This window comes from Bombina bombina, chromosome 6 (assembly GCF_027579735.1).
Source record: "Bombina bombina isolate aBomBom1 chromosome 6, aBomBom1.pri, whole genome shotgun sequence".
NCBI lineage: Eukaryota > Metazoa > Chordata > Amphibia > Anura > Bombinatoridae > Bombina > Bombina bombina.
The window spans coordinates 263,910,211-263,932,196 of NC_069504.1; the positions used below are offsets into that span (position 1 = coordinate 263,910,211).

The 21,986-nt window shown below is 43.2% G+C and overlaps 1 protein-coding gene across 1 annotated transcript in view; it reads right to left on the reverse strand.

Moving 5' to 3' along the window:
• RAP1B (RAP1B, member of RAS oncogene family) overlaps window positions 1–21,986 on the reverse strand; it is a 355,352-nt gene that overhangs the window by 100,325 nt on the left and 233,041 nt on the right. The gene's annotated exons all lie outside the window — the stretch shown is intronic.

Genomic DNA, 21,986 nt, shown 5'->3' on the forward strand with positions numbered 1-21,986 from the left:
AGAAACAGCAATATGATCTTAACTACTCCGGTTAAAATCATAAGAAAAACTCTGGTAGATTCTTCTTCAAACTCTGCCAGAGAAGTAATAACACGCTCCGGTGCTATTGTAAAATAACAAACTTTTGATTGAAGTTATAAAAACTAAGTATAATCACCATAGTCCTCTCACACCTCCTATCTAGTCTTTGGGTGCAAGAGAATGACTGGGGGTGACGTAGAGGGGAGGAGCTATATAGCAACTCTGCTGGGTGAATCCTCTTGCACTTCCTGTAGGGGAGCAGATAATATCCCAGAAGTAATGATGACCCGTGGACTGATCACACATAACAGAAGAAATATAGTTTTTTCAAACCTTATGATAAATCTTCCTTTAAACAGACTTACGAGCCTGTATCAGTGTTAATTACTGAGTCAGAGAAACCTCTATGACTAAGAACTAAGCGTTCAATTTCCATGCCTTCAAATTTAGAGATTTGAGATCCTGATGGAAAACTGGGCCTTAAGACAGAAGGTCTGGTCTTATAGGAAGTGACCAAGGCTGGCAACTGGACATTCGGACAAGTTCTGCATACCAAAACCTGTGAGGCCATGCTGGTGCTATCAGAAACGCATGCAATTGTTCCATTATGATCTTGGAGATCACCCTTGGAAGAAGGGCGGAAAAATCTAAGCAGGTTGGTAACACCAAGGAACTGCTAACGCATCCACCATCTCCGCCTGAGGATCCCTGGACCTAGAAAGGTACCTGGGAAGCTTCTTGTTTAGATGGGATGCCATCAGATCTATTTCGGGAAGACCCCACATCTGAACAATCTGATAAAATACATCTTAAAAACTTAAATTATGCTTACCCGATCATTTTCTTTTCTTTAGATGGAAAGAGTCCCCAGCTGCATTCATTACTTTTGGGAAAAAAGAACATGGCCACCAGGAGGAGGCAAAGACACCCAAGCCAAAGGCTTAAATACTCTTCCCACTTCCCTCATCCCCCAGTCATTCTGCCGAAGAACAAGGAACAGTAGAAGAAATACCAGGGTGAAAAGGTGCCAGAAGAATAAAAAAATAAGACGCCCCACAGAAAAAATACGGGTGGGGAGCTGTGGACGCTTTCCATCTGAAGAAAAGAAAATTATCAGGTAAGCATAATTTAAGTTTTTCTTCATAAATGGAAAGAGTCCACAGCTGCATTCATTACTTTTGGGAAAACAATACCCAAGCTATAGAGGACACTGAATGCAAAAATGGGAGGGTACAATAGGCGGCCCATTCTGAGGGCACCAGGCCTGAAAACCCCAACCCAATATCATCCAGCTTCGTCCGAAGCGGAGAACTACTTTGAAAAAGAAAAGGAAAAGGCCCAAGGACCCTGACAGCAGATAGTCCACAGCCTTGCTAGAGACCACAGGAAATAGACTCAACTGAGTCAACAGCCTCCAAGAGACACCGTCCCCAGCAGTCAGTCTCCAAACAACACACCCCTTTCTAAAGGAAGGGAACAAACTACCGTATTCTTCCACAAAGAAGAAAAAGGCACGGAGAAAATATGATTGTACTTGTAAAGCGCGGCTAATCCCCCTTAAGGGATTCAAGGTGCTGCTCATTTTATCAACCTTGAAAGGAGGAAAGGCTGAGTAGACCTCGCCGGGGATCGAACTTGCAACCCTCGGTTTGCTACAGTGTAGAGTAGCCACAGTGCAGTAGAATGCTGAGCTAGCTTCCAGCTAGCATAAGGAACTCCAGAAGAAAAAAAAACTAAAAAGGGCACAACGAGTCCTAAATAAAAACAGAACAAAAACCAGAGAAACTGGGTCAGGCTAACAGAGACCCAACCAGTCTCATAGAAATAAGGGGAGGCAACGCCCAGACCCCAGAAATACAGAAACCACGGGATAAGGCCGGGAGTCTGAAACAGAGAGAGGATCTTTCCCTAACACAGTGCAACAGCACTCTAGAAAGCAACTGAAGATGAAGGCCCCCATGTTGCAAAAAGGTATGTCAGAATACCAAAATATTCAGAACAAAACCTTGTGCAGCAAGCTCAGATAGGTCTGACGAACAACACCTGAAGCAAAAACACTGCACGCTGCAGTCATCTAAAAATGACTCTGAAACTTAAATACTTCAAGGGCAAGTAGAAAGCAGCTGAAGATAGGATCCTTCAGATTGCTAAGTATCCACTAGCCAGCGGATAACGTTGCAGGCTATCTAAGAGCAACCAGTCCTTTCCACAAATCTTGAATGTGGAGAAAGGAGAAACCTCAAAAAGGCTTACTGTACCTCGAATGCTCAGAGAACGAAATAGCAGAGCAACAGATCTCAGATCCTTCTCCAACACCAGACCAGCCCAAGTGACAGACATGTCTGATAGACAGGGAGACAGAAGACCCCAACCACAAGCCCCCAGGGAATGGAAGAAAAAAAGGGGGACTCACCCACCTCAATAGAGCTCGGGTGCGAACCCAATCCGCTCCTCCAAAATAAGGCACTCCCAAGAAGAACCCCCTAGGACCTGGAACAGAGAAAAGTGCAATAGATCCGTAGGAAGACCGTCACAACTCTCTTAGACAGTCTCTACATAGAGAGATCAATTTCCAACAGGTGGAACAGAGCCTACAGAGAAGCAGATGCTGCCCCTTACAGAAATAAGCCACCTGATCCAACCTCCTACACACAGGGCAGGACAAAGACCCATCAGAGAGAGGAAACCCCAACTCATAAGGAAGATAAACTATCCCCTCCAAAGGGAAGGGCACAGATAAGAACAGCATACATGTCTACAAAACATGAAGCCATAGTATGATCAAAACACAGACCGAATGAAAAATCATCCAGACTCCATTGTTGACCCAACAGAGAAAAAACTCCCCATAGAGGAACACACTCTGTCCGAAGGACAAGTTAGGCCTTAAAGTTTATAACCAGTACCGAAGGTGGATGTGAACTCTGGCCTACCTGCTTGCAAGCCCAATGAGCTAGCCTCTATGTTGTAACATAGAGTCCCTGAAAAAAACTGGGTTGTCCCAAACCAGTCCTCATAAGTCTTCAGACATCCAAGAAGGATCCAAGACAAGAACTCCGGAACCGGGGCCCAGAATCGTCCTAGAACGAACGACACCCTCAGGGAACACAAGATACCCTGTCTGAAGCAATCAGACCTCACAGGGGATGAGAACCGGAAAATCCAGAGAACGGGTACAGGACTCATTTGAAATTCTCAGCCCAAAGGGAAGAAAACAGAATTTATGTTTACCTGATAAATTTCTTTCTCCAACGGTGTGTCCGGTCCACGGCGTCATCCTTACTTGTGGGATATTCTCTTCCCCAACAGGAAATGGCAAAGAGCCCAGCAAAGCTGGTCACATGATCCCTCCTAGGCTCCGCCTACCCCAGTCATTCGACCGACGTTAAGGAGGAATATTTGCATAGGAGAAACCATATGGTACCGTGGTGACTGTAGTTAAAGAAAATAAATTATCAGACCTGATTAAAAAACCAGGGCGGGCCGTGGACCGGACACACCGTTGGAGAAAGAAATTTATCAGGTAAACATAAATTCTGTTTTCTCCAACATAGGTGTGTCCGGTCCACGGCGTCATCCTTACTTGTGGGAACCAATACCAAAGCTTTAGGACACGGATGAAGGGAGGGAGCAAATCAGGTCACCTAAATGGAAGGCACCACGGCTTGCAAAACCTTTCTCCCAAAAATAGCCTCAGAAGAAGCAAAAGTATCAAACTTGTAAAATTTGGTAAAAGTGTGCAGTGAAGACCAAGTCGCTGCCCTACATATCTGATCAACAGAAGCCTCGTTCTTGAAGGCCCATGTGGAAGCCACAGCCCTAGTGGAATGAGCTGTGATTCTTTCGGGAGGCTGCCGTCCGGCAGTCTCGTAAGCCAATCTGATGATGCTTTTAATCCAAAAAGAGAGAGAGGTAGAAGTTGCTTTTTGACCTCTCCTTTTACCTGAATAAACAACAAACAAGGAAGATGTTTGTCTAAAATCCTTTGTAGCATCTAAATAGAATTTTAGAGCGCGAACAACATCCAAATTGTGCAACAAACGTTCCTTCTTTGAAACTGGTTTCGGACACAGAGAAGGTACGATAATCTCCTGGTTAATGTTTTTGTTAGAAACAACTTTTGGAAGAAAACCAGGTTTAGTACGTAAAACCACCTTATCTGCATGGAACACCAGATAAGGAGGAGAACACTGCAGAGCAGATAATTCTGAAACTCTTCTAGCAGAAGAAATTGCAACTAAAAACAAAACTTTCCAAGATAATAACTTAATATCAACGGAATGTAAGGGTTCAAACGGAACCCCCTGAAGAACTGAAAGAACTAAATTGAGACTCCAAGGAGGAGTCAAAGGTTTGTAAACAGGCTTGATTCTAACCAGAGCCTGAACAAAGGCTTGAACATCTGGCACAGCTGCCAGCTTTTTGTGAAGTAACACCGACAAGGCAGAAATCTGTCCTTTCAGGGAACTTGCCGATAATCCTTTTTCCAATCCTTCTTGAAGGAAGGATAGAATCCTAGGAATCTTAACCTTGTCCCAAGGGAATCCTTTAGATTCACACCAACAGATATATTTTTTCCAAATTTTGTGGTAAATCTTTCTAGTTACAGGCTTTCTGGCCTGAACAAGAGTATCGATAACAGAATCTGAGAAACCTCGCTTCGATAAAATCAAGCGTTCAATCTCCAAGCAGTCAGCTGGAGTGAAACCAGATTCGGATGTTCGAACGGACCCTGAACAAGAAGGTCTCGTCTCAAAGGTAGCTTCCAAGGTGGAGCCGATGACATATTCACCAGATCTGCATACCAAGTCCTGCGTGGCCACGCAGGAGCTATCAAGATCACCGACGCCCTCTCCTGATTGATCCTGGCTACCAGCCTGGGGATGAGAGGAAACGGCGGGAACACATAAGCTAGTTTGAAGGTCCAAGGTGCTACTAGTGCATCCACTAGAGCCGCCTTGGGATCCCTGGATCTGGACCCGTAGGAGGGAACTTTGAAGTTCTGACGAGAGGCCATTAGATCCATGTCTGGAATGCCCCACAGCTGAGTGACTTGGGCAAAGATTTCCGGATGGAGTTCCCACTCCCCCGGATGCAATGTCTGACGACTCAGAAAATCCGCTTCCCAATTTTCCACTCCCGGGATGTGGATAGCAGACAGGTGGCAGGAGTGAGACTCCGCCCATAGAATAATCTTGGTCACTTCTTCCATCGCTAGGGAACTCCTTGTTCCCCCCTGATGGTTGATGTACGCAACAGTCGTCATGTTGTCTGATTGAAACCGTATGAACTTGGTCCTCGCTAGCTGAGGCCAAGCCTTGAGAGCATTGAATATCGCTCTCAGTTCCAGAATATTTATCGGTAGAAGAGATTCTTCCCGAGACCAAAGACCCTGAGCTTTCAGGGATCCCCAGACCGCGCCCCAGCCCATCAGACTGGCGTCGGTCGTGACAATGACCCACTCTGGTCTGCGGAATGTCATCCCTTGTGACAGGTTGTCCAGGGACAGCCACCAACGGAGTGAGTCTCTGGTCCTCTGATTTACTTGTATCTTTGGAGACAAGTCTGTATAGTCCCCATTCCACTGACTGAGCATGCACAGTTGTAATGGTCTTAGATGAATGCGCGCAAAAGGAACTATGTCCATTGCCGCTACCATCAACCCGATCACTTCCATGCACTGAGCTACGGAAGGAAGAGGAACGGAATGAAGTATCCGACAAGAGTCCAGAAGTTTTGTTTTTCTGGCCTCTGTTAGAAAAATCCTCATTTCTGAGGAGTCTATAATTGTTCCCAAGAAGGGAACCCTTGTTGACGGGGATAGTGAACTCTTTTCCACGTTCACTTTCCAGCCGTGAGATCTGAGAAAGGCCAGGACGATGTCCGTGTGAGCCTTTGCTCGAGGGAGGGACGACGCTTGAATCAGAATGTCGTCCAGGTAAGGTACTACTGCAATGCCCCTTGGTCTTAGTACCGCTAGAAGGGACCCTAGTACCTTTGTGAAAATCCTTGGAGCAGTGGCTAATCCGAAAGGAAGCGCCACAAACTGGTAATGTTTGTCCAGGAATGCAAACCTTAGGAACCGATGATGTTCCTTGTGGATAGGAATATGTAGATACGCATCCTTTAAATCCACCGTGGTCATGAATTGACCTTCCTGGATGGAAGGAAGGATAGTTCGAATGGTTTCCATCTTGAACGATGGGACCTTGAGAAATTTGTTTAAGATCTTGAGATCTAAGATTGGTCTGAACGTTCCCTCTTTTTTGGGAACTATGAACAGATTGGAGTAGAACCCCATCCCTTGTTCTCTTAATGGAACAGGATGAATCACTCCCATTTTTAACAGGTCTTCTACACAATGTAAGAACGCCTGTCTTTTTATGTGGTCTGAAGACAGAGACCTGTGGAACCTTCCCCTTGGGGGAAGTCCCTTGAATTCCAGAAGATAACCCTGGGAGACTATTTCTAGCGCCCAAGGATCCAGAACATCTCTTGCCCAAGCCTGAGCGAAGAGAGAGAGTCTGCCCCCCACCAGATCCGGTCCCGGATCGGGGGCCAATATTTCATGCTGTCTTGGTAGCAGTGGCAGGTTTCTTGGCCTGCTTTCCCTTGTTCCAGCCTTGCATTGGTCTCCAAGCTGGCTTGGCTTGAGAAGTATTACCCTCTTGCTTAGAGGACGTAGCACTTTGGGCTGGTCCGTTTTTACGAAAGGGACGAAAATTAGGTCTATTTTTTGCCTTGAAAGGCCGATCCTGAGGAAGGGCGTGGCCCTTACCCCCAGTGATATCAGAGATAATCTCTTTCAAGTCAGGGCCAAACAGCGTTTTCCCCTTGAAAGGAATGTTTAGAAGCTTGTTCTTGGAAGACGCATCAGCCGACCAAGATTTCAACCAAAGCGCTCTGCGCGCCACAATAGCAAACCCAGAATTCTTAGCCGCTAACCTAGCCAATTGCAAAGTGGCGTCTAGAGTGAAAGAATTAGCCAATTTGAGAGCATTGATTCTGTCCATAATCTCCTCATAAGGAGGAGAATCACTATCGAGCACCTTTATCAGTTCATCAAACCAGAAATATGCGGCCGTAGTGACAGGGACAATGCATGAAATGGGTTGTAGAAGGTAACCCTGCTGAACAAACATCTTTTTAAGCAAACCTTCTAATTTTTTATCCATAGGATCTTTGAAAGCACAACTATCCTCTATGGGTATAGTGGTGCGTTTGTTTAAAGTAGAAACCGCTCCCTCGACCTTGGGGACTGACTGCCATAAGTCCTTTCTGGGGTCGACCATAGGAAACAATTTTTTAAATATGGGGGGAGGGACGAAAGGAATACCGGGCCTTTCCCATTCTTTATTAACAATGTCCGCCACCCGCTTGGGTATAGGAAAAGCTTCTGGGAGCCCCGGCACCTCTAGGAACTTGTCCATTTTACATAGTTTCTCTGGGATGACCAACTTTTCACAATCATCCAGAGTAGATAATACCTCCTTAAGCAAAATGCGGAGATGTTCCAACTTAAATTTAAATGTAATCACATCAGATTCAGCCTGATGAGAAATGTTCCCTGAATCAGTAATTTCTCCCTCAGACAAAACCTCCCTGGCCCCCTCAGATTGGGTTAGGGGCCCTTCAGAGATATTAATATCAGCATCGTCATGCTCTTCAGTAACTAAAACAGAGCAGCCACGCTTACGCTGACAAGGGTTCATTTTGGCTAAAATGTTTTTGACAGAATTATCCATTACAGCCGTTAATTGTTGCATAGTAAGGAGTATTGGCGCGCTAGATGTACTAGGGGCCTCCTGAGTGGGCAAGACTCGTGTAGACGAAGGAGGGAATGATGCAGTACCATGCTTACTCCCCTCACTTGAGGAATCATCTTGGGCATCATTGTCATTATCACATAAATCACATTTATTTAAATGAATAGGAATTCTGGCTTCCCCACATTCAGAACACAGTCTATCTGGTAGTTCAGACATGTTAAACAGGCATAAACTTGATAAGAAAGTACAAAAAACGTTTTAAAATAAAACCGTTACTGTCACTTTAAATTTTAAACTGAACACACTTTATTACTGCAATTGCGAAAAAACATGAAGGAATTGTTCAAAATTCACCAAATTTTCACCACAGTGTCTTAAAGCCTTAAAAATATTGCACACCAAATTTGGAAGCTTTAACCCTTAAAATAACGGAACCGGAGCCGTTTTAAGCTTTAACCCCTTTACAGTCCCTGGTATCTGCTTTGCTGAGACCCAACCAAACCCAAAGGGGAATACGATACCAATGACGCCTTCAGAAAGTCTTTTCTAAGTATCAGAGCTCCTCTCACATGCGACTGCATGCCATGCCTCTCAAAAACAAGTGCGCCACACCGGCGCGAAAATGAGACTCTGCTTATGCTTTGGGAAAGCCCCTAAGAAATAAGGTGTCTAATACAGTGCCTGCCGATATTATTATATCAAAATACCCAGATAAAATGATTCCTCAAGGCTAAATATGTGTTAATAATGAATCGATTTAGCCCAGAAAAGTCTACAGTCTAAATAAGCCCTTGTGAAGCCCTTATTTACGATCGTAATAAACATGGCTTACCGGATCCCATAGGGAAAATGACAGCTTCCAGCATTACATCGTCTTGTTAGAATGTGTCATACCTCAAGCAGCAAGAGACTGCACACTGTTCCCCCAACTGAAGTTAATTGCTCTCAACAGTCCTGTGTGGAACAGCCATGGATTTTAGTTACGGTTGCTAAAATCATTTTCCTCATACAAACAGAAATCTTCATCTCTTTTCTGTTTCTGAGTAAATAGTACATACCAGCACTATTTCAAAATAACAAACTCTTGATTGAATAATAGAAAACTACAGTTAAACACTAAAAAACTCTAAGCCATCTCCGTGGAGATGTTGCCTGTACAACGGCAAAGAGAATGACTGGGGTAGGCGGAGCCTAGGAGGGATCATGTGACCAGCTTTGCTGGGCTCTTTGCCATTTCCTGTTGGGGAAGAGAATATCCCACAAGTAAGGATGACGCCGTGGACCGGACACACCTATGTTGGAGAAAACACCCTTAGCCAGAGGTCAACAATCCCCCAAGCAAGGTATTAGGCCGCAAAAAAGTCACAGAATTTTTCTAGAGCCCAAAGGCCCCAAGGGCAGCACTAAGGGAAATGAAAACGAGAACAGAGTCACCCGAAAGAGAGTAGAAAGAAAGGCTAGTCTGCACAATCCTTTCAGATTAACGTTCCAGAGGACCACACCCAAGGGAGAAGAATGAAAAGCATCCCGAACCCAGGCAGAAAAAAATCCCCTAAGCAAAAAGCTTGGAAACAGAGACAACACCTATCGCCCCCGATATGGAGACGACTAACTCCTGAAGGAAGACAGAGCCTCACAGCCTTCACTTCTTAATTAAGCGGCCAAAGCCGCCAGAATAAAAAACGGACAAAGTCCAAAAAGTCTCAAACCAAAGGAAGAGAACCTCTAAAAGGAACAAGTCCTAAAAGGACACTTCCAAAGAGAACATGAAAGGCAAATGGCGGTATGAAGGACCTAAATCCTCCAAGCCACAACGGGAAGGAACACACTAGTTCCCGAAGAATTTGGAAACGACTGAGCATGTTGCCGCGGCCCACTAGATTGAAAGGCGAATGAGGACTGAACCAATCTCCCATGCCCCTTAAGCAACCACGGACCCTCAAGTCCTCTCAGGATGCTAGTTGAAGCTTGTAAAATAAAACAAGACAACCACACCAATCATATTGTGATCACTAGGTCACCCTCACCTGACCAATCAGGCATAAATAGATGCCACGTGTCTGAACTAGGCCTCAAAGACAGAATAATTTGTACCCAGTCAGGACCAGCCTGAAACAAAGGGCCCCAGCACTTTCAAGGCCACACAGAGTCTCCCCCAATGATGGAGGGATAAAGAACAGTCAGACAGACTTTTGTAAACAGTGCGACCACAAAATCACGAGTATCAATTCCATAGAGGAAAGTTCCTTAAGGAAACATCACACAACATGAGCTTTAGACCAAATAAAAGTCATCCTCAGATAAGATAAGGCAAACCGTAGGTTATCGCCCAGGAAGAATAGACAGACCCGCAGGACCAGCCCAACAGGGGTCCGAGACTTCCAAGCTCAGAACTGGAAAAGGATACACAAATAACCAAGACTATAAGAAGATGACTTCATCCCCTTATGTCTATGTATGCAAGCCAGTCGAAGAGTAAGACTGAGAATCCCCAGACCCATTAAGAGTAGGATCCACCAGCAATGCCAAAAACGTTCCTTAGTATGACACGAAGACGTGCCAGTCTATAACGAAAGGCGCAACATACCTCCGCCGGGACAAAAGGAAACACCGGCCCCAAAGGTTGACACCCTAAGGCCTCAGGGGCAGTTGCTCCCCCGGAAGGCTGAACTGAACAAGGCGATCCCACGCCTGACGAGCCCCGGTTAACGAAACTCGGACAATATCGTAAACACACTCCCGGGAGGTGCAGATGCGCCAGCTCCAAAGATATGGCCATGTGGAACTCTGTCCGGTGGAAACAGGCCACACTCCCTAGAAAGGATAAGTAGCGTTTGGGTTACCTGCATGCATAGTAAGAGTTGATGGTAGGGAACTCGTCTCGTGAGAAATAAAATCCCCAGAGACGGATGGCTCAGTGGGCACCCGATTCCCCGATCCAGAGGAACAGAGCTCTCTAAAACGGCATTCAGAACATAACTGATGGGCATGTATCACCCGGGCCAATTCATATTCTTCGCAAAAAGTAGTGTCTGAATCAGAGACATTCGTCTCCAATAATCCTCCATAACTGGGACACTGCCGCCTCCAGAGAACCAGACACCAGCGGACCAGGATTTCTCCTTCGCCACACAGTCCGGAAAACATTATTTATGTAAGAACTTACCTGATAAATTAATTTCTTTCATATTGGCAAGAGTCCATGAGTTAGTGATGTATGGGATATACAATCCTACCAGGAGAGGCAAAGTTTCCCAAACCTCAAAATGCCTCACCACACCCACAATTCAGTTTAACGAATAGCCAAGTAGTGGGGTGATAAAGAAAGGAGTAAAAAGCGTCAAAGGAATTTGGAATTAATTGTGCTTTATACAAAAAAAATCATAACCACCATAAAAAGGGTGGGTCTCATGGACTCTTGCCAATATGAAAGAAATGAATTTATCAGGTAAGTTCTTACATAAATTATTTTTTCTTTCATGTAATTGGCAAGAGTCCACAAGCTAGTCACGTATGGGATAGTAATACCCAAGGTGTGGAACTCCACAGAAGAGTCACTAGAGAGGGAGGGATAAAATAACAACAGCCATTTTTCGATGAAAAAAATAAAGCCACAACCCAAAATATAAGTTTTATTCTCATAATGAAAAGAAAAAAACTCAAACATAAGCAGAGGAATCAAACTGAAACGGCTGCCTGAAGAACTTTTCTACCAAAAACTGCTTCCGAAGAAGCAAATATATCAAAACGGTAGAATTTAGTAAATGTATGCAAAGAAGACCAAGTTGCTGCTTTGCAAATCTGATCAACTGAAGCTTCATTCTTAAAAGCCCACAAAGTGGAGACTGATCTAGTAGAATGAGCTGTAATTCATTGAGGCGGGTCCTGACTCGACTCCAAATAAGCCTGATGAACCAAAAGCTTTAACCACGATGCCAAGGAAATGGCAGAAGCCTTCTGAAAATCTTTAGTAGCTTCAACATAATATTTCAAAGCTCTTACCACATCCAAAGAATGCAAGGATCTCTCCAAAGAATGCTTTGGATTAGGACACAAAGAATGGACAACAATTTCTCTATTAATGTTGTTAGAATTCACAACTGTAGGAAGAAATTTAAATGAAGCCCGCAAAACTGCCTTATCCTGATGAAAAATCAGAAAAGGAGATTCACAAGAAAGAGCAGATAATTCAGAAACTCTTTTAGCAGAAGAGATGGTCAAAAGGAACAATACTTTCCAAGAAAGTAGTTTAATGTCCAAAGAATGCATAGGCTCAAACGGAGCAGCATGCAAAGCCTTCAAAATCAAATTAAGACTCCAAGGAGGAGAAATTGATTTAATGACAGGCTTGATACGGACCAAAGCCTGTACAAAACAGTGAATATCAGGAAGTTTAGCAATCTTTCTGTGAAATAAAACAGAAAGAGCAGAGATTTGTCCCTTCAAGGAACTTGCAGACAAACCTTTATCCAAACCATCCTGAAGAAATTGTAAAATTCTAGGAATTCTAAAAGAATGCCAGGAGAATTTATGAGAACACCATGAAATATGTCTTCCAAACTCGATAATAAATCGTCCTAGAAACAGATTTATGATCCTGTAACATAGTATTAATTACTGAGTCAGAGAAACCTCTATGACTAAGCACTAGGCGTTCAATTTCCATACCTTCAAATTTAATGATTTAAGATCCTGATAGAAAAACGGATCTTGAGACAAAAGGTCTGGCCTTAATGGAAGTGGCCAAGGTTGGCTACTGGACATCCGGACAAGATCCGCATAGCAGAACCTGTGAGGCCATACTAGAGCTACCAGCAACACAAACAATTGTTCCATGATAATCTTGGAAATCACTCTTGGAAGAAGAACCAGAGGCGGGAAGATATAAGCAGGTTGGTAACACCAAGGAACTGCTAACGTATCCACCGCTTCCGCCTGAGGATCCCTGGACATGGACAGGTACCTGGGTAGTTTCTTGTTTAGATGGGAAGCCATCAGATCCATTTCTGGAAGACCCCACATCTGAACAATCTGAGAAAAAACACATCTGAATGGAGCGACCACTCCCCCGGATGTAAAGTCTGACGGCTGAGATAATCCACTTCCCAATTGTCTATACCTGGGATATGAACCGCAGAAATTAGACAGGAGCTGGAATTCACCCAAGCAAGTATCAGAGATACTTCTTTCATAGCTTTCGGACTGTGAGTCCAACCATGATGATTGACATATGCCACAGTTGTGATATTGTCTATCTGAAAACAAATGAACGGTTCTCTCTTCAACAGAGGCCAAACCTGTAGAGCACTGAAAATAGCACAGAGTTCTAAAATATTGATTGGTAATATCGCCTCTTGTTTTCAAAACCCGTTGTGCTGTCAGAGATCCCCAGACAGCTCCCCAACCTGAAAGACTTGCATCTGTTGTGATTACAGTCCAGGTTGGACGAACAAAAGAGGCCCCTTGAACTATACGATGGTGATCTAACCACCAAGTCAGAGATAGTCTAACATTGGGATTTAAGGATATTAATTTTGATATCTTTGTATAATCCCTGCACCATTGGTTCAGCATACAAAGCTGGAGAGGTCTCATATGAAAATGAGCAAAAGGGATCGCGTCCGATGCTGCAGTCATGAGACCTTAAACTTCCATGCACATAGCTACGGAAGGGAATGATTGAGACTGAAGGTACCGCCAGGCTGAAACCAATCATCTCTTGTCTGTTAGAGACAGAGTCATGGACACTGAATCTATCTGGAAACCTAAAAAGGTGACCCTTGTCTGAGGAATCAAAGAACTCTTTGGTAAATTGATCCTCCAACCATGTTTTTAAAGAAACAACACTAGTTGATTTGTGTGAGATTCTGCAGAATGTAAAGACTGAGCGAGTACCAAGATATTGTCCAAATAAGGAAACACCGCAATACCCCCTTCTCTGATTACAGAGAGTAGGGCACCGAGAACCATTGAAAAGATTTTTGGAGCTGTCGCTAGGCCAAATGGAAGAGCGAGAAATTGGTAATGCTTGTCTAGAAAAGAGAATCTCAGAAACGGATAGTGATCTGGATGAAGATTTAGACAAGCTAAGACCAATTTCATTCGTCTCTTGTCTGTTAGAGAAAGAGTCATGGACACTGAATCTATCTGGAAACCTAAGAAGAAACTCTTTGGTAAATTGATCCTCTAACCATGTCTTTGAAGAAACAACATTTTTTTCATGTGAGATTCTGCTAAATTAAAAGATTGTTGGTACCAAGAAATCGTCCAAATAAGGAAACACCGCAATACCCTGCTCTCTGATTACAGATAGAAGGGCACCGAAAACCTTCGAGAAAATTATTGGTGCTGTTGCTAGGCCAAATGGAAGAGCGACAAATTGGTAATGCTGGTCTAGAACAGAGAATCTCAGAAAAAGATAGTGGTCTGGATGAATCGGAATGTGAAGATTAGTGTCCTGTAAGTCTATTGTGGACATGAAATTACCTTGATGAACAAAAGGCAGAATAGTCCTTATAGTCACCATCTTGAAAGTTGGGACACTTACAAAACGATTTTACGTTTTCAGATCCAGGATTGGTCTGAAAGAATCTTCCTTTGAATAGATTTGAATAGAAACTCAATCCCTGTTTCTGCTGAGGAACTGGTACAATCACCCATGAAAGCTCTAAGTCTGAAACACACTTCAGAAAAGCCTGAGCCTTCACAGGGTTTGTTGGAACATGAGTAAGAAAGAATCTTCCCATGGGAGGTCTTATTCTAAAACCTATTCGATACCCTTGAGAAACAATATTCTGAATCCACTGATTTTGGACAGAATCTATCCAAATGTCTTGAAATACCTTTAGTCTGCCCCCCACCAGAAGAACTGGTTTGAGGGCCGCACCTTTATGCAGTCTTAGGGGCTGAATTTTGTTTCTTATAAGGTTTGGATTTATTCCAATTCGGAGATGGTCTCCAATTAAAGCCAGAGGCCTTAGGGGAAGGAGAGGTTTTCTGTTCTCTATTCTGAAGAAAGGAACGAAAACGATTGGAAGCTTTAAATTTACCCTTAGATTTCTTGTCTTGGAGCAGAGAAACTCCCTTACCCCCAGTGATAGTGGAGATAATAGAATCCAATTGAGAACGAAACAAATTATTACCCTGAAAAGATAGAGATACTAATCTAGATTTAGACACCATGTCAGCATTCCGAGATTTAAGCCATAAAGCTCTTCTTGTTAGAATAGCTAAAGACATAGATTTGACATTAATCTTAAAGACATCAAATATAGCATTACAAATAAAATGATTTGCATGTTGAAGTAAAAGAACAATGCTAAATAGTTCAGGATTTTATAACTGCTGCGCTAAACTGTCCAACCAAAAAGTTGAAACAGCAGCGACATCAGTCATAGAAATAGTTGGCCTAAGAATATAGCCAGTATGTAAATATGCTCTTCTAAGGTAAGATTATTTTAAGCTTCCCATCTAAAAGATACTTAAAAGAAGTACTATCTTCCATAGGAATAGTAGTACGTTTGGCAAGAGTGGAAATAGCCCCCTAAACCTTTTCCCCAAACTCTAGACTAGCCACAGATAAAGGATACAACTTCTTAAACGTAGAAGAAGGGTTAAAAGAGGTACCAAGTTTAGACCATTCTTTAGCAAACATATAGGAGATAGCATCTTGTATAGGAAAAAATTCAGGAGTAACCTCAGAAGTCTTAAATACAGAATTTAAACGATTATTAGCTTTGCTAGCAGGCGGACTAGACTCCTCAATACCCAAAGTAAACAATACTTCCTTTAATAGAGAACGAATATGTTCAATTTTAAATAAAAAAAGATTTGTCAATTTCTGTCTCTGATGCAGGATCCTCTGAGTCAGAACCCTCATCAGTAGAGGATATTTCAGTATGCTGTTGGGCAGTACAAAATTCATTAGATCTATGACAAGTTTGGAAAGACCTTTTACGTTTATTTGAAGGCGGAATAGCAGTAGCAATTCAAATGTTTATATCTTCAGGAATATCAGGTACATTAGACTGAGAAGGAATAACAGTAGATGTAATTGTACTCATAGAAACATTATCAGCATGTAATAATTTGTCATAATGCCACATAATTGAGCTGAAGAAATAAGATCAGCTTGTTTACAACAAACACACTTAGCGTTGGTAGAATTGTGTTCAGGCAGCTTAGTTCCTACAGTAACATCAGAGGCAGGATCAGTTTGAGACATCTTGCAAAATTTAACAAAAAAGGAAAAATAACATTTAAACAAAATATCCAATTTCCTCAATATAGCAGTTTTAGGAATGGGAAAAAATGGCTATGATAAAATTCTTATGCAAAAAGTAAAATCTAAAGCAAGCATCATAGCTCTCTCTAATATAATGAGAGCAGACAGCATTAGAGGGAAAGGCTTAATATAATAAAGTTTGGCGCCAAGAACGACACACTGAAAAAACGCAACTTGCGTCACAACAGGCACGCCCTTGCCCTCAGGCACGCCCTCCCATAAACATAATTTCCATTCTGAAACTGTGTGATTGCAATGGGAAATATTAACAGACCTGACTCATATAATATAAAGTGCCTTCCATAGCCGAGAGTGTCTAAAAAAATGATATACACCCATCCACTTATAGCAGAGAAGCCAAACCAGTACTGAAACATATCAGCAGAGGTAATGGTAGAGGAGTATAATGTTGATTTGTAAAGGGAGGCAGCAGATGAATCCCTGCAACCGAATTTACAGAGAGCCCTAGAATAGATTTCCCATAGGCGAAAACATGGTATCATCAGGCAATACTCTCTTCACATCCCTAAGACAAATACTGTACTTAGAGAGGAACTGGGCTTCAATATGCTTAGAAGCGCCTTTCACAGAATAAATCAAGCACATCATGCTTCACCACCTCCTAAGGAGGCAAATTTTGTAAAACTGAGGTATGAGTGAGGTGGGAGGTGAATTTTTATAGGCATTTAAGGTTTGGGAGACTTTGCCCCCTCCTGGTAGGAATGTATATCCCATACGTCACTAACTAATGGACTCTTGCCACCTATATAAAAGAAAGACCCATTATACAAACAGAAGCATTCTGGTCTGTATACATCAGTGTATATTTAACACTTTGGGGCTTGGTTAGGAGTCTGAAAATCAGCACAATGTTAATTAAAAAATAAGCAAAAACATAATTTATGCTTACCTGATAAATTCCTTTCTTCTGTAGTGTGATCAGTCCACGGGTCATCATTACTTGTGGGATATTAACTGCTCCCCTACAGGAAGTGCAAGAGGATTCACCCAGCAGAGTTGCTATATAGCTCCTCCCCTCTACGTCACCTCCAGTCATTCGACCAAGGACCAACGAGAAAGGAGAAGCCAAGGGTGTAGTGGTGACTGGAGTATAATTTAAAAAATATTTACCTGCCTTAAAAAACAGGGCGGGCCGTGGACTGATCACACTACAGAAGAAAGGAATTTATCAGGTAAGCATAAATTATGTTTTCTTCTGTTAAGTGTGATCAGTCCACGGGTCATCATTACTTGTGGGATACCAATACCAAAGCAAAAGTACACGGATGACGGGAGGGATAGGCAGGCTCTTTATACAGAAGGAACCACTGCCTGAAGAACCTTTCTCCCAAAAATAGCCTCCGAGGAAGCAAAAGTGTCAAATTTGTAAAATTTGGAAAAAGTATGAAGCGAAGACCAAGTTGCAGCCTTGCAAATCTGTTCAACAGAGGCCTCATTCTTAAAGGCCCAAGTGGAAGCCACAGCTCTAGTGGAATGAGCTGTAATTCTTTCAGGAGGCTGCTGTCCAGCAGTCTCATAAGCTAAACGAATTATGCTACGAAGCCAAAAAGAGAGAGAGGTAGCAGAAGCTTTTTGACCTCTCCTCTGACCAGAGTAAACGACAAACAGGGAAGACGTTTGTCGAAAATCTTTAGTTGCCTGTAAATAAAATTTAAGGGCACGAACTACATCCAGATTGTGCAAAAGACGTTCCTTCCTCGAAGAAGGATTTGGGCACAAGGATGGAGCAACAATCTCCTGATTGATATTCCTGTTAGTGACTACCTTAGGTAAGAACCCAGGCTTAGTACGCAGAACTACCTTATCCGAGTGAAAAATCAAATAAGGAGAATCACAATGTAAGGCTGATAACTCAGAGACTCTTCGAGCCGAGGAAATAGCCATTAAAAATAGAACTTTCCAAGATAACAACTTTATATCAATGGAATGAAGGGGTTCAAACGGAACACCCTGTAAAACGTTAAGAACAAGGTTTAAACTCCATGGTGGAGCCACAGCTTTAAACACAGGTTTAATCCTGGCCAAAGCCTGACAAAAAGCCTGAACGTCTGGAACTTCTGACAGACGCTTGTGTAACAGAATGGACAGAGCTGAGATCTGTCCCTTTAAGGAACTAGCGGATAACCCCTTTTCTAAACCTTCTTGTAGAAAAGACAATATCCTAGGAATCCTAACCTTACTCCAAGAGTAACCTTTGGATTCGCACCAATATAGGTATTTACGCCATATTTTATGGTAAATCTTTCTGGTAACAGGCTTCCTAGCCTGTATTAAGGTATCAATAACTGACTCAGAAAAACCACGCTTTGATAAGATCAAGCGTTCAATTTCCAAGCAGTCAGCTTCAGAGAAGTTAGATTTTGATGTTTGAAAGGACCCTGAATCAGAAGGTCCTGTTTCAGAGGTAACGACCAAGGTGGACAGAATGACATGTCCACCAGATCTGTATACCAAGTCCTGCGTGGCCATGCAGGCGCTATTAGAATCACTGATGCTTTCTCCTGTTTGATTCTGGCAATCAATCGAGGAAGCATCGGGAAAGGTGGAAACACATGAGCCATCCTGAAGGTCCATGGTGCTGTCAAGGCATCTATCAGGACCGCTCCCGGATCCCTGGATCTGGACCCGTAGCGCGGAAGCTTGGCGTTCTGTCGAGACGCCATGAGATCTATCTCTGGTTTGCCCCAACGTCGAAGTATTTGGGCAAAGACCTCTGGATGAAGTTCCCACTCCCCCGGATGAAAAGTCTGACGACTTAAGAAATCCGCCTCCCAGTTCTCCACTCCCGGGATGTGGATTGCAGACAGGTGGCAAGAGTGAGACTCTGCCCAGCGAATTATCTTCGATACTTCCATCATTGCTAGGGAGCTTCTTGTCCCTCCCTGATGGTTGATATAAGCTACAGTCGTGATGTTGTCCGACTGGAACCTGATGAACCCCCGAGTTGCTAACTGGGGCCAAGCCAGAAGAGCATTGAGGACTGCTCTCAATTCCAGAATGTTTATTGGAAGAAGACTCTCCTCCTGATTCCATAGTCCCTGAGCCTTCAGAGAATTCCAGACAGCACCCCAACCTAGTAGGCTGGCATCTGTTGTTACAATTGACCAGTCTGGCCTGCTGAATGGCATTCCCCTGGACAGATGTGGCCGATAAAGCCACCATAGAAGAGAATTTCTGGTCTCTTGAATGGAATGAAGGACACGGCATGCACTTTGAAGTTTTGTTAACCTGTCCTCTGTCAGGTAAATCTTCATTTCTACAGAATCTATCAGAGTCCCCAGGAAGGGAACTCTTGTGAGTGGAAAGAGAGAACTTTTCTCTTCGTTCACTTTCCATCCATGCGACCTTAGAAATGCCAGTACTATCTCTGTATGAGATTTGGCAGTTTGAAAGCTTGAAGCTTGTATCAGTATGTCGTCTAAGTACGGAGCTACTGAAATTCCTCGCGGTCTTAGTATCGCCAGAAGAGTGCCCAGAACCTTTGTGAAGATTCTTGGAGCCGTAGCCAGTCCGAATGGAAGAGCTACAAACTGGTAATGCCTGTCTAAAAAGGCAAACCTTAGATACCGGTAATGACTTCTGTGAATCGGTATGTGAAGGTAAGCATCCTTTAAATCCACTGTGGTCAAGTACTGACCCTCTTGGATCATGGGCAAAATTGTTCGAATAGTTTCCATCTTGAACGATGGAACTCTTAGGAATTTGTTTAGGATCTTTAAATCCAAGATTGGCCTGAAGGTTCCCTCTTTTTTGGGAACTACAAACAGATTTGAGTAAAACCCTTGTCCTTGTTCCAACCGCGGAACTGGATGGATCACTCCCATTAATAAAAGATCTTGTACGCAGCGTAGAAACGCTTCCTTCTTTGTTAGGTTTGTTGACAACCTTGACAGATGAAATCTCCCTCTTGGGGGAGAGGATTTGAAGTCCAGAAGGTATCCCTGAGATATGATCTCTAACGCCCAGGGATCCTGAACATCTCTTGCCCAAGCCTGGGCGAAGAGGGAAAGTCTGCCCCCCACTAGATCCGGTCCCGGATCGGGGGCCCTCAATTCATGCTGTCTTAGGGGCAGCAGCAGGTTTTCTGGCCTGTTTGCCCCTGTTCCAGGACTGGTTAGGTTTCCAGCCTTGTCTGTAGCGAGCAACAGCTCCTTCCTGTTTTGGTGCAGAGGAAGTTGATGCTGCTCCTGCTTTGAAATTACGAAAGGAACGAAAATTGGACTGTCTAGCCTTGGCTTTGGCCTTGTCCTGAGGCAGGGCATGACCTTTACCTCCTGTAATGTCATCAATAATCTCTTTCAAGCCGGGCCCGAATAAGGTCTGCCCTTTGAAAGGAATATTAAGCAATTTAGATTTAGACGTAACATCAGCTGACCAGGATTTTAGCCACAGAGCTCTGCGTGCCTGAATGGCGAATCCTGAATTTTTAGCCGCAAGTTTAGTTAAATGTACTACGGCATCTGAAATAAATGAATTAGCTAACTTAAGGAATTTAAGTTTGTGTGTGATGTCATCTAGTGTGGATGATTGAAGTGTCTCTTCCAGAGACTCAAACCAAAATGCTGCTGCAGCCGTGACAGGCGCAATACATGCAAGAGGTTGCAATATAAACCCTTGTTGAACAAACATTTTCTTAAGGTAACCCTCTAATTTTTTATCCATTGGATCTGAAAAAGCACAGCTATCCTCCACTGGGATAGTGGTACGCTTAGCTAAAGTAGAAACTGCTCCCTCCACCTTAGGGACCATTTGCCATAAGTCCCGTGTGGCGGCGTCTATTGGAAACATTTTTCTGAATATAGGAGGGGGTGAGAAAGGCACACCGGGTCTATCCCACTCCTTAGTAACAATGTCAGTAAGTCTCTTAGGTATAGGAAAAACGTCCGTACTCGTCGGTACCGCAAAATATTTATCCAACCTACACATTTTTTCTGGGATTGCAACTGTGTTACAATCATTCAGAGCCGCTAATACCTCCCCTAGTAACACACGGAGGTTCTCAAGCTTAAATTTAAAATTTGAAATGTCTGAGTCCAGTTTATTTGGATCAGAACCGTCACCCACAGAATGAAGCTCTCCGTCTTCATGTTCTGCAAACTGTGACGCAGTATCAGACATGGCCCTTGCATTATCAGCGCACTCTGTTCTCATCCCAGAGTGATCACGTTTACCTCTTAGTTCTGGTAGTTTAGCCAAAACTTCAGTCATAACAGTAGCCATATCTTGTAATGTGATTTGTAATGGCCGCCCAGATGCACTCGGCGCTACAATATCACGCACCTCCTGAGCGGGAGATGCAGGTACTGACACGTGAGGCGAGTTAGTCGGCATAACTCTCCCCTCGTTGTTTGGTGAAATATGTTCAATTTGTACAGATTGACTATTTTTTAAGTAGCATCAATACATTTAGTACATAAATTTCTATTGGGCTCCACTTTGGCATTAACACATATAGCACAGAGATATTCCTCTGAATCAGACATGTTTAACACACTAGCAAATAAAAAGCAACTTGGAAATACTTTTCAAAGTAATTTACAAATAATATGAAAACGAACTGTGCCTTTAAGAAGCACAGAAAAATATTATAACAGATAAAATAATTAAGTTATAGCATCAATCTTTGTCAGAATATACAGTTTTAGCAAAGGATTGTTCCCCTCAGCAAATGATAACTAACCCAGGCAGCAGAAAAAAAATACACAAATAAACGTTTTTTATATCACAGTCAATACAATCAGCACAGCTCTGCTGTATGATTACTTCCCTCAAAAAAGACTCTTGAGATCCCTGAACTCTGTAGAGATGAACCGGATCATGCAGGAAGAAAATGAACCTCTGACTGAGTTTTTCTGATGCATAGTGAAAGCACCAAAATGGCCCCTCCCCCA